Genomic DNA, 14,789 nt, shown 5'->3' with positions numbered 1-14,789 from the left:
TTGCATGGGACCTAGAAATTCACCCAAGGACACACATGTGATTTTTCAACCAACTTTAGTGAATTGGAGCATGTGCTTGTAGTTCAAATTTGAATTATGCACATAAAATGCCTAGAAAACCAAGTTAATGTATAAAACGGCCAAACGAACCCCGAAAAATTCATTCCCATTTCTTCCATGGGACCTAAGCATGCACTGAAGGACACAGATTTGATTTTTCAACCAATTTGTATGCACTGGAGCATGTGCATGTAGTTTAATTTTGAATTGTGCACCTGAAATGGCAAGAAAACCAGTTTAACGTATGAAATGTCCAAACGAACCCTGAATAATTCCAGTTCTTTTACGACACACGTACAGTTGCATGTTCACTGCAGATAAAAGGTCTAGCAATTCAAACACCGTCCATTGCCGCTGTGACCCCATTTTGTAATTCAAATCAAGTACATCCCACACAGTTTATTCTCACCAACCGTGTGAGATGTAGTACAAAATATCTTGGAGCACCGTCGGTGTATAGTACGCCTATGGCTTACGCGAGAAGGTGCATCGGCTACAGTCCATAGCCGGCGTGTCAAGCACACTAGCTCACTCCCCCAAAACTCCCACCTCTGCATCCGTCTCTGCTTCAGTCCCTTGATTCAAATTTTCAGTAGCCCCAGCATTTTACTCCCGCCTCTGCATCCCTCGCAATCTCAAAAATATCTGCTCGCCCTTGATCCAAATTTTCAGTAGCCCCGCCTCGTTACTCCCGCCTAGTAAAATTTTCAGTTGCCACAGTATTTCCTCAAACACAACCTCCGCTCACACAGACACACACAACCCTCGAAACCATTGGTAGGTCACCGCCATCACCGGTGCCTCCATCCTCAACCTCTGCCTGTGTGCCGGGGAGCTCGAGTATCCAATGGCCAAAAAGAGGTTTATCACGGCCTTTTCGCCTGACGCCGGCGAGGTGGCCGCCAAGGTGTCCCCGTCGTCCTCCGCGGGCCTGATCCAACGTCGCCGGTCCCCCGATCCGCCCACCGCCGCGCCCCTACACCGGTTCGAGGACTTCCCCCTCCTCCCCGGACCCAGCAACTGACGAAGTCCTACCTCGGGGTCCTGCAGCAGCGCTGGGGGACGTGGGTCGCCGAGATTACAGATTGAGAGACCCACACCCGCCGGTGGCTCGGTAGCTTCCACACGGCCGAGCTCGCGGCCATGGAGTACGATCGCTGGCAGGTCCGCTACCAAGGCGCGGCGGCTAGGCTCAATTTCCCCTTCGGCACACGTCCGGTCCACCTCGTTCCGCCGCAGCTAGGGGTGGTGAGCTCGGCTATGGCGCGGGAGGACCGCGAGGCGTGGGAGCATCTCAAGGTCGAGGCCGCCAACGAGGCCTACATGCAAGAGCTCCACCGGCAGCACCCAGAGCTCGTGGAGGCGGAGCGGGCAATCTTTGCCGGTGCAGAGGGCGGCGAGGTTATTGCGCTCTCCTCCGAAGAAGAGGTCGAAGGCGGCGAGGACGGCGGCGAGGTTATCGCGCTCTCCTTTGATGATGAGGTCGAAGGCGGCGGCGACGGCGGCGTGGAGGGCGTCGAGGTGGGCCCCAAGGACGAGGAGATCAATGTCGACGAGTGGAGGAGTGCCTTCCCCAACGACCCCGACGACGGTACTGGCCCGGACCCGGCTCGCGGCACACCGTACATGACGAGGAAGGATTGGCTGGACCTCTACTTCGACCAAAAGTAGTTTAGCTTAGTCTAAATTTATGTTTTATGTTCGGTTATGCAAAACTATCTATGTTTATGTTTGAATGCATGCTACTTTCGGTTGAACCTGCTTTGAACTTGATCAAATTGAAGTTTACAACCTTAAGTTTAGGGGATCGACTAGAAAAGTCTAAAAATTACAGGAGTATATATATATATATATCCACTAAGGGTTTTAGTCCTTTAGCTTTTTAAGGATTGCCTAGAGATGTCCTTATGACTTGTTTATTTCAGTTCTTCACAATGTGATGCTCTATATGTGCAACTATTTGCTGTGCAGTTCAATTTCATCAATAACAGTTTCAACAATACCACTATGAATTACGATGTTTGGTTGTTGTTAAGGATATTGCAGTTAACATGCCTTTTAGTTTTTCAATTGTTGTTTAGCAACATGCATTGTACTGAATGACTAAATATGCAATCCCAGGCTACATAGCAACAAGGAAGAGTGTTACCTTAATGTTCCGATGATGTCTAGATATACATGTAATAAATTCTTATATAATGGGATGGATGGAGTGTTGTACTACATCATTTTTCAATTGTTGTTTAGCTTCTAATATTAACTTGGTGCTTTTAGGTACATATATCATTGCCAAAGATCCACACTTCGACCCTTTCTGCGTATGGGGCAATGAGATATTCATGAACCAGCATCAAGTGAGGAAAGTGATAAAGATTGTTACTAAAATGGGTCAAAAGATGTCAATCGAACTATTTGCTTACACTTTATGCAAGACAACAGTGAACTATAGGATGGTAAGTAAGAACCCTGTAGCCTTCTTTTTACTGCCCATAATGAGTTGTTTTAGATGACAATATCTGAATCTTTTTTCTTTTGAAGTGGATCCTGAAGCAGTTTACTCAAGATTACCTCTTAAACTACATGATTGGCGGCCGGCCATCACAAGGGGTTGGACTAGAGTCCTGCATGGCTTCTGCATCCAGGAGAGCACAATAGGGCCATTAAGCTTCACCTTATTCAGCAACTGGAATGTCTGTCGCCTCTTTCTTTACCATCTGTAATATTACAAGTATAGAACCCTGGAACATCATTCTTTATTTGGTGCTTCTGTAATTCTTAAACATATGTACCTATGAATCGAATAATGCATTGGTTGTTTGAACCTGATGGATATGAATAAAGCTATAGCCTACTTTCAAGTTTAAATTAGGTACAATTTTAAATAGCAGCAATTAAATTAGGGCGAAATTACGTTGTGCAGGTCATTATGGCACACACGGTTGGTAAAACACAAACGTTTGCGATATACACCATAATCCGAGACGGTTCAAACAGAGGAAACGTGTGCAAGCATGCACACAGTTGCCGTTCGCAAAGCGTGTGTGATGTCAGACACTATCACATACAGTGCGGGTAAACTAAATGTGTGTGATTGTCTACCTATCGTACACGGTTTATACTCATGAACTGTTTGTGATGTGCTAGGCATCGTAAATCCTCCGTGCCTGGAATCTGCCTAGAATCTGCCTGGAAAGCTCCCGTGCCTAGAATCCGCCTGGTTTTAGGCAGAACCACAAAACTCCGACTGTGATGGCAATGCGAGCACAAACGAGTAGCAAGGATGAAGCATTTGGGATATTCGAGATATCGGAAACGATTATGTAGGGAGAACTGTATGCATCAAGGCTCCCTATCCCCGACGGTTTCTGGGTCATGTGGGAAGGACCCCCTATCTCCCACACTCACTTGGCGACGACTCCAAATGCCATCGTGGAAAGGGGTTTTAAACCGTTTGTTTAGGACCGACGCGCACCAGTGTCATGCATAAAATAATTCAGAGAAGATTCAAATAATATTCATAGATAAGCTGATCATAAATCCACAATTCATCGGATCTCGACAAACACACCGCAAAAGAAGATTGCATCGGATGGATCCCCAAGAACATGGTATTGAGAATCAAAGAGAGAGAAGAAGCCATCTAGCTACTAGCTATGGACCCGTAGGTCTGAGGTAAACTACTCACGCTTCATCGGAAGGGCAATAGAGTTGATGTAGAATCCCTCCGTGATCGAATCCCCCTCCGGCAGGATGCCGGAAAAGGCCCCAAGATGGGATGTGATGTCTGCTAGAACTACGTCGGTATTTCCCCAAAGAGGAAGGGATGATGCAGCAAAGATATGGTAGGTATTTCCCTCAGTGATGAGACCAAGGTTATCGAACCAGTAGGAGAACCAAGAAACACTACGTAAACAACACCTGCACACAAATAACAAATACTCGCAACCCGACGTGTTAAAGGGGTTGTCAATCCCTATCGGGTAACGGTGCTAGAAATTGACAAGTTGACGTGAGAGAGTTGTAATAAATTGATAGATCGAACGCCAAATAAAATAAAGTGCAGCAAGGTATTTTAGTATTTTTGGTTTAGTATATCTGAAAATAAAAGCAAATAAAATAGATCACAAAGGCAAATATAATAAAGAAGAAACCTGGGGGCCGTATGTTTCACTAGTGGCTTCTCTCAAGGAAAATAGCAAACGGTGGGTAAACAAATTACTGTGGGGCAATTGATAGAACTTCAAATAATCATGACGATATCCAGGCAATGATCATTATATAGGCATCACGTCCAAGATTAGTAGACCGACTCCTGCCTGCATCTACTACTATTACTCCACACATCGACCGCTATCCAACATGCATCTATTGTATTAAGTTCATGGAGAAACGAAGTAATGCAATAAGAATGATGTCATGATGTAGACAAGATCTATTTTTGTAGAAATAGAACCCATCTTGTTATCCTTAATAGCAACGATACATACGTGTCGGTTCCCTTTCTGTCACTGGGATCAAGCGCCGTAAGATCGAACCCATCACAAAGCACCTCTTCCCATTGCAACATAAATAGGTCAAATTGGCCAAACAAAACCCAAATATCGGAGAAGAAGTACGGGGCTATAAGCAATCATGCATATGAGAGATCAAAGAAAACTCAAATAACTTTCATGGATAAAAAGATAGATCTGATCATAAACTTAAAGTTCATCCGATCCCAACAAACACACCGCGAAAAGAGTTACATCATATGGATCTCCAAGAGACCATTGTATTGAGAATCAAACGAGAGAGAGGAAGCCATCTAGCTACTAACTACGGGCCCATAGGTCTACAAAGAACTACTCACCAATCATCAGAGAGGCACCAATGGACATGATGAACCCCTCTGTGATGGTGTCTAGATTGGATCTGGTGGTTCTAGAACTTGCGGCAGCTGGAATTGATTTTCGTCGACTCCCCTAGGGTTTCTGGAATATTGGTGTATTTATAGAGGAAAGAGGCAGTTCAGGGGGCACCCGAAGTGGGCACAACCCACCTGGGCGCGCCTGGGCCTCCAGGCACGCCCTGGTGGGTTGTGCTCCCCTCGAAGCACCCCCCAGGTGCTACTCCGGCCCACTGGATGTTTTCTGGTCCAAAAAATCCACAAAAAGTTTCGCTGAGTTTGGACTCCGTTGGTATTGATTTCCTGCGATGTAAAAAACATGCAGAAAACATCAACTGGCACTTGGCACTATGTCAATAGGTTAGTACCAAAAAATGATATAAGATGACTATAAAATGATTGCAAAACATCCAAGAATGATAATATAACGGCATGGAACAATAAAAAATTATAGATGATTTGGAGACATATCAGCATCCCCAAGCTTAATTCCTGCTCGTCCTCGAGTAGGTAATGGTAAAAATAGAATTTTTGATGTGGAATGTTGCCTAACATGTCATCTCATAATCTTTTCTTTAAAACATGGAAATTTAGACTTTTATATGGTTCAAAGTAATAGTCTAGTTTTGACATGATAACTTAAATACTCAAGCTTATCAACAAGCAACCAAGTCTTTCAAAATATCAACACAAAAATAAGCTATCCCTAGCCCATCATGCTCAATCATTGATCCATTCATGAAATACACTCGCATATTAGCTACACCCAATGCTCAAGTATGATCATAGTGCCCCCTAGTTGGTGCTTTATAAGAGAAGCTGGAGACTCAAATTAAAAAAAATTCATAAAGTAAAAGAGAGGCCCTTCACGGAGGGAAGTATGGATTTGTAGTGGTGCCAGAGCTCAAAGCGAAAAACATAGAGATAAAAACATTTTGGGAGGCATGCTTTTCCCACCAACAAAAACGACTTAGATTTCTCAACACTTTCCATGCTAGATATATCATAGGCAGTTCCCAAACAGAAAATAAAGTTTGTTCCTTTTTCCACCATACTTTCACTTTCCATGGATAACCGTATCCACGGGTTCCCTCCATACCAACACTTTCCAAGGAATTTATTATTTGACAACATAAGTAAATTCATTTTTTCATTTTGGGACTGGGCATCCCTAATACCTTTGCCTTACTCTTGTGCAATGACAAGTGAATAAACACTCATCATGAGAATAAAACATCTAGCATGGAAAATATTAGCCACCCCTCACCGCCTCGCGAGCGGTACGAACACACAAAAAGAGAAGTTTATTTTGAAAATTAGAGATGGCACATACAAATTTGCTTAGAACGGAAAAAGAATACCACATATAGGTAGATATAGTGGACTCATGTGGCAAAACCAGTTTAAAGGATTTTGGATGCACAAGTAGAGATCATACTTAGTGCAAAACGAAGGCTAGCAATAGATTGAGAAGCGACCAACCAAGAAACGAATAATCTCATAAGCGAGCATTAAGCATAATTAACACTGAATAATGCACCACAAGTAGGATGTAATTTCATTGCATAACTATTGACTTTCGTGCTTGCATAGGGAATCACAAACCTTAATACCAATATTCTTACTAAAGCATAATTACTCATCAAAATAACTCACATATCACATCATCATATCTCAAAACTATTATAAGGAATCAAGTTCATTTTGTCCAATGATCTTCATGAAAGTTTTTATTATATCCTTCTTGGATATCTATCACTTTGGAACTAATTTTCATGTGTTTCTTTTGATAAGCTCGAACAAATGTAAGTCAAGATCATGAGCATAATATTTCTTTCTCTCAAATTAATTTAAGTGAAGCAAGAGAGAATTTCTTCAAAAATACTAAAGTACACCGTGCTCAAAAAGATATGAGTGAAGCACTAGAGCAATTCCAACAAGTCATGGCATAATTTTGGCTCTCCCAAATAAGTGCGTCCAGCAAGGATTCAAGACTTAAAAATCAAAACAAAATAAGCAAAGACTCATATCATACAAGACGCTCCAAGCAAAACTCATAGTATGTGACGAAAAAAATATAGCTTTGAGTAAAATATCGATAGTCGTTAGAAGAAAGAGGGGATGCCACTTGGGGCATCCCCAAGCTTAGTTGCTTGCTTCCCTTTGGATAATATCTTGGGATGCCATGGGCATCCCCAACCTTAGGCTCTTCCTATTCCTTATTCCTTCATCCATCGTAACATCACCCAAAACTTGAAAACTTCAATCACACAAAACTCAATAAAACCTTCGTGAGATCCGTTAGTATAAGAAAGCAAATCACTACTATAAGTACTGTAGCAAACCAATTCATATTTTATTCTTGCATTATATCTACTATATTCCAACTTTTCTATGGAAAAAACTCATCAAAAAAAACCATAGAATCATCAAAACAAACACACAATGCAAAGAAAATAGAATCTGACAAAAACAAAACAGTCTGCAGCAATCTGGATATTTCGAATACTTCTGGAACTCCAAAAATTCTGAAAAATTAGGACAACCTGAGAAATTTGTATATCAATCTATTGTAAAAAAATTAGAATTTTTTGTCGCTTTTGTGATTTTTAAAAATTGTAACTCTGGACGCAAAAGTTTCTGTTTTTCAGCAAGATCAAATCAACTATCACCCAAGAAGACCTAAGGCTTTGCTTGGTACAAACACTAATTACAACTCAAAAAACACAATCATAATAGTAGCATAATTGTGCAAACACTCAAGAACAGAAAGCAATAAGCAAAAATAAATTTTATTCATTGGGTTGCCTCCCAACGAGCGCTATTGTTTCACACCCCTAGCTAGGCATAAAGCAAGGATCTAAGTGGTTTCATCTTTGTATCTAGATCCATAAGATGCCCTCATGATTGATTCATATGGTGGCCTAATTCTTGTTATAGGGAAGTGTTCCATACCCTTCCTCAGTGGAAATTGAAACTTAATATTGCCTTCTCTCATATCAATCACGACACCAATACTTCGTAAAAACGGTCTACCAAGAATAATTGGACAAGACGGATTGCAATCAATATCATGAACAATAAAATCTATGGGCACATAATTCCTATTTGCAAGAATAAGAACATCATTAATTATTCCCATAGGCTTTTTAATAGTAGAATCCGCCAAGTGCAAATTTAAAGAACATTCTTAAATATCGGTAAGACCAAGCACATCACATAAAGATTTCGGAATTGTAGAAACACTAGCACCCAAGTTACATAAGGCAAAACACTCATAATTACTAATCTTGACTTTGATAGTAGGTTCCCACTCATCATGCAATTTTATAGGAATAGAAACTTCTAATTCCAACTTTTCTTCCAAAGCTTTCATCATAGAATCAACAATATGTTTAATAAAAGCTTTATTTTGTTCATAAGCATGGGGTGAATTGATCATGGATTGCAACAAAGAAATACAATCAAACAAAAAGCAACTATCATAATTAAAGTCTTTGTAATCCAAAAGAGTGGGCACATCACTAGTTAAAGTCTTGACCTCTTCAAGCCCACTTTTATCAATTTTCTCAACAAGATTTTCACCCTCCGAATTATCGGGACGCCTTCTAGCTAAAGTTGACTCTTCTCCAGTCCCTTTTTCATCAATCTTAATTTTAATAAACAAGGAATCAATAGAAGAAACACCAATCATTTTAAGATCTTCATCACTTTTATGAAAGCAATCACTAGAAAACGCTTTTTCTAAAAATTCTCTTCTAGCTGTAAGCATAGCGGTTCTTTTCTTACTTTAATGCATAGAAACATAAAGAGCTTTAATTGATTCCTCAACCTTAGGCACAAAAATTTTCATCTTGAGATTTTCTACGTCACGAGAAATTCTATCAACACTTCTAGACAAATCATCAACCTTATTCAACTTTTCTTCCATTGAAGTGTTGAAATATTTTTGAGTGTTGATAAATTCTTTAATATTATTCTCAAGATCAGAGGTGTTCCTATTATTATAAGAAGTATTTCCACAGGAATTACCATAATTATTAGAGGAATTACTAGGAAAAGGCCTAGGATTAAAATTACCTCTATAAGCATTGTTGTTGAAATTGTTTCACGAGATAAAATTCACATCTATGGCATCACTATTTTGCTCAATCAAAGTAGACAAAGAGACATCATTAAAATCAATAGGAGCACTTTTACTAGCAACCAATTTCATAAGAGCACCAACGTTTTCACTCAAAGAAGAAATTTCTTCAACCGAATTAACTTTTTTACTAGTAGGAGCTCTTTCGGTATGCCATTGTGAATAATTTGCCATAATATTATCAAGCAATTTGGTGGCTTCACCCAAAGTAATTTCCATAAAAGTACCACCGGCGGCAAAATCTAAAAGATTACGAGAAACAAAATTCAACCCCACATAAAAAATTTGTATGATCATCCAAAGATTTAACCCATGAGTTGGGCAATTCCTTAGCATCATTTTCATCCTTTCCCAAGATTGTGCAACATGCTCAGGTTCAAGTTGGTTGAAATTCATGATCTGGGTTCTAAGGGAAATAATTTTTGTGGGTGGAAAATACTTAGTGATAAAAGCATCTTTGCACTTATTCCAAGAATCGATACTATGGCGAGGAAACGAACAAAACCAAATTTTTGCACGATCTCGCAAAGAAAACAAAAATAATTTCAACTTCACAACATCATTGTCCACATCTTTTTTCGTTTGCATATCATATAATTCAAAAAATGTGTTAAGATGGGACGCGACATCCTCATTAGGAGTACCGGAAAATTGATCTTTCATAACAAGATTCAGCAAAGCAGTATTAATATCAGAAGACTCCGCACTAGTGGTGGGAGGAGCAATCGGAGTGCCAATAAAATCATTGTTGTTGGTATTTGAGAAATCACACAACTTGGTGTTTTCTTGAGTCATTGTGACTAAACAACAAGATTGCAGTAAAAACAGATCCGGCAAGAAAACGACGAACGAAAAAGGGGGCGAATAAAACAGCAAATTTTTGTGAAGTGGGGGAGAGAAAAACGAGAGGCAAATGGCAAATAATGTAATTGCGAGGAGATGAGATTTGTGATTAGGAACCTGGTAGATGTTGATGATGTATCCCCGGCAACGACGCCAGAAATTCCTTTTGATGTCTCTAGAACTACGTTGGTATTTCCCTAGAGAGGAAGGGATGATGCAGCAGAGCGACAGGAGGTATTTCCCTGTGATGAGACCAAGGTTATCGAACCAGTAGGAGAACCAAGCAACACTACATAAACAGCACCTGCACACAAATAACAAATACTCGCAACCCGAAGTGTTAAAGGGGTTGTCAATCCCTTTCGGGTAACGGCGCCAGAAATTGGCAAGTTGACGTGAGAGGGTTGTAATAAATTGATTGATCGAACGCCAAATAAAATAAAGTGCAGCAAGGCATTTTTGTATTTCTGGTTCAATAGATCTGAAAATAAAAGCAAACAAAATAGATCGCAAAGTTAAATATAATAAAGAAGAAACCCGAGGGCCGTAGGTTTCACTAGTGGCTTCTCTCAAGAAAAATAGCAAACGGTGGGTAAACAAATTACTGTTGGGCAATTGATAGAACTTCAAATAATCATCACGATATCCAGGCAATGATCATTATATAGGCATCACGTCCAAGATTAGTAGACCGACTCCTGCCTGCATCTACTACTGTTACTCTAGGGCGACCGCTATCCAGCATGCATCTAATGTATTAAATTCATGGAGAAATGGAGTAATGCAATAAGAACGATGACATGATGTAGACAAGATCTATTTATGTAGAAATAGACCCCATCTTGTTATCCTTAATAGCAAAGATACACACGTGTCGGTTCCCTTTCTGTCACTGGGATCAAGCACCGTAAGATCGAACCCATCACAAAGCACCTCTTCCCATTGCAAGATAAATAGATCAAGTTGGCCACAAAAGCCAAATATTAGAGAAGAAATACGAGGCTATAAGCAATCATGCATATAAGAGATCAAAGAAGACTCAAATAACTTTCATGGATAAAAAGATAGATCTGATCATAAACTCAAAGTTCATCAAATCCCAACAAACACACCGGAAAAAGAGTTATATCATGTGGATCTCCAAGAGACCATTGTATTGAGAATCAAACGAGAGAGAGGAAGCCATCTAGCTACTAACTACGGACCCATAGGTGTACAAAGAACTACTCACGCATCATCAGAGAGGCACCAATGGACATGATGTACCCCTCCGTGATGGTGTCTAGATTGGATCTGGTGCTTCTGGAACTTGCGGCGGCTGGAATTGATTTTTGTTGACTCCCCTAGGGTGTCTGGAATATTGGGGTATTTATAGAGCAAAGAGACGGTTCAGAGGGCAGCTGAGGTGGGCACAACCCACCTGGGCGCGCCTGGGCCTCCAGGCGCGCCTTGGTGGGTTGTGCTCCCCTCGGAGCACCCCCCAGGTGCTTCTTTGGCCCACAGGATGTCTTCTGGCCCAAAAAAATCCACAGAAAGTTTCACTGCGTTTGGACTCTGTTTGGTATTGATTTCCTACGATGTAAAAAACATGCAGAAAACAACTGGCACTTGGCACTATGCCAATAGGTTATTACCAAAAAATGATATAAAATGACTATAAATGATTTTAAAACATCTAAGATTGATAATATAACAGGATGGAACAATAAAAAATTATAGATATGTTGGAGACGTATCATGATCTCACGGGAACAGAAGGTTGCGGCGGTGGAAAAGTGTTTTCGTGGCTGCTTTTGGAGGTTCAGGAATATATGTGAATATATAGGAGGAAGATCTAGGTCAGGGGGTCACCGAGGGGCCCACAAGGTTGGGGGCGCGCCCTAGCCCCTAGGTGTGCCCTCCCCCCTTGTCGCCGCCTCGTGGCTCTTCTGACTTGAACTCCAAGTCTCCGGGGTGTCTTCTGGTCCACGAAAAATCATCGCGAAAGTTTTATTCCGTTCGGATTCTATTTGGTATTCCTTTTCTGCGAAGCTAAAAAAAGGAAAAAAAGAAACTGGCACTGGGCTCTAGGTTAATAGGTTAGTCCCAAAAATAATATAAAATAGCATATTAATGCATATAAAACATCCAAAACAGATAATATAATAGCATGGAACAATCTAAAATTATAGATACGTTGGAGACGTATCAAGCATCCCCAAGCTTAATTCCTGCTCGTCCTCGAGTAGGTAAATGATAAAAACAAAAAATTTGATATGGAATGCTACCTAACATATTTATACATGTAATTTTTCTTTATTGTGGAACGTTCAGATCCATAAGATTCAAAACAAAAGTTTAATATTGACATAAAAACAATAATATTTCAAGCATACTAACAAGGCAATTATGTCTTCTCAAAATAACATGGCCGAAGAAAGTTATCCCTGTAAAATCATATAGTCTGGTTATGCTCCATCTTCATCACACAAAATATTCAAATCATGCACAACCCCGATGACAAGCCAAGCAATTGTTTCATACTTTTGATGTTCTCAAACTTTTTCAACTTTCACGCAATACATGAGCGTGGGCCATGGACATAGCACTATAGGTGGAATAGAATATGGTGGTTGTGGAGAAGACAAAAAGAAGGAGATAATCTCACATCAACTAGGCGTATCAACGGGCTATGGAGATGCCCATCAATAGATATCAATGTGTGTGAGTAGGGATTGCCATGCAGCGAATGCACTAGAGCTATAAGTTTATGAAAGCTCAAAAAGAAACTAAGTGGGTGTGCATCCAACTCGCTTTCTCACTAAGACCTAGGGAAATTTGAGGAAGCCCATCATTGGAATATACAAGCCAAGTTATATAATGAAAAATTCCCACTAGTATACGAAAGTGAAAACATAGGAGACTCTCTATCATGAAGACCATGGTGCTACTTTGAAGCACAAGTGTGGAAAAGGATAGTAACATTGCCCCTGCTCTCTTTTCTCTCATTTTTTTTGTGCGGGCTTATTTGGCCTCTTTTTTCGTCTGGAGTCTCATCCCGACTTGTGGGGGAATCATAGTCTCCATCATCCTTTCCTCACATGGGACAATGCTCTAATAATGAATATCATCACACTTTTATTTACTTACAACTCAAGAATTACAACTCGATTCTTAGAACAAAATATGACTCTATATGAATGCCTCCGGCAATGTACTGGGATGTGCAACGACTCAAGAGTGACATGTATGAAAGAATTATGAAAGGTGGCTTTGCCACAAATACGATGTCAACTACATGATCATGCAAAGCAATATGACAATGATGAAGCGTGTCATGATAAATGGAATGGTGGAAAGTTGCATGGCAATATATCTCGGAATGGCTATGGAAACGCCATAATAGGTAGATATGGTGGCTGTTTTGAGGAAGGTATATGGTGGGTGTATGGTACCGGTGAAAGTTGCGCGGCACTAGAGAGGCTAGCAATGGTGGAAGGGTGAGAGTGCGTATAATCCATGGACTCAACATTAGTTATAAAGAACTCACATACTTATTGCAAAAATTATTAGTCATCGAAACAAAGTACTACACGCATGCTCCTAGGGGGGTAGATTGGTAGGAAAAGACCATCGCTCATCCCCAACCACCACTCATAAGGAAGACAATCAATAAATAAATCATGCTCCGACTTCATCACATAACGGTTCACCATACGTGCATGCTACGGGAATCACAAACTTTAACACAAGTATTTCTACAATCCACAATTACCCACTAGCATGACTCTAATATCACAATCTTTATATCTCAAAACAATCATAAAGAATCAAACTTCTCATAGTATTCAATGCACTTTATATGAAAGTTTTTATTATATCCCTCTTGGATGTCTATCATATTAGGACTAAATTCATAAGCAAAGAAAATTACCATGCTGTTTAGAGACTCTCAAAATAATATAAGTGAAGCATGAGAGTTCAAAAATTTCTACAAAATAAAGCCACCGCCATGCTCTAAAAAGATATAAGTGAAACACTAGAGCAAAATTGCCTAGCTCAAAAGATATAAGTGAAGCACATAGAGTATTCTAATAAATCACGATTCATGCGTGTCCCTCTCAAAAGGTGTGTACAGCAAGGATGATTGTGGCAAACTAAAAAGTGAAGACTCTTATCATACAAGACGCTCCAAGCAAAACACATATCATGTGGCGAATAAAAATATAGCCTCAAGTAAAGTTACCGATAGACGAAGACGAAAGAGGGGATGCCTTCCGGGGCATCCCCAAGCTTAGGCTCTTGGTTGTCCTTGAATATTACCTTGGGGTGCCTTGGACATCCCCAAGATTAGGCTCTTGCCACTCCTTATTCCATATTCCATCAAATCCTTACCCAAAACTTGCAAACTTCACAACACAAAACTCAACAGAAAATGTCATAAGCTCCGTTAGTATAAGAAAGTAAATCACCACTTTTGGTACTGTTGTGAACTCATTCTTTATTTATATTGGTGTAATATCTACTGTATTCCAACTTTTCCATGGTTCATACCCTCGATACTACCCATATATTAATCAAAATAAGCAAACAACACATAGAAAACATAATCTGTCAAAAACAGAAAAGTCCGTAGTAATCTGTAACTCTCGAATACTTCTGTAACTCCAAAAATTCTGAAAAATTAGGACAACAGAGGCAATTTGTATATCAATCTTGTGTAAAAACTCCAGAATTTTATCATGCTTCTGTGATTTTTAACAATTCTGGGACAGAGCGCAAAAGTTTCTATTTTTCAGCAAGATCAAATCAACTATCACCGTAAGCTATCCCAAATTTCTTACTTGGCACAAACAATAATTAAAACACAATTACTAC

The sequence above is a fragment of the Aegilops tauschii genome, chromosome 4 (genome assembly GCF_002575655.3).
Source record: "Aegilops tauschii subsp. strangulata cultivar AL8/78 chromosome 4, Aet v6.0, whole genome shotgun sequence".
Taxonomy (NCBI): Eukaryota; Viridiplantae; Streptophyta; class Magnoliopsida; order Poales; family Poaceae; genus Aegilops; species Aegilops tauschii.
The sequence above is the reverse complement of the archived record's forward strand: the minus strand, read 5'-3'. Positions refer to the sequence as shown.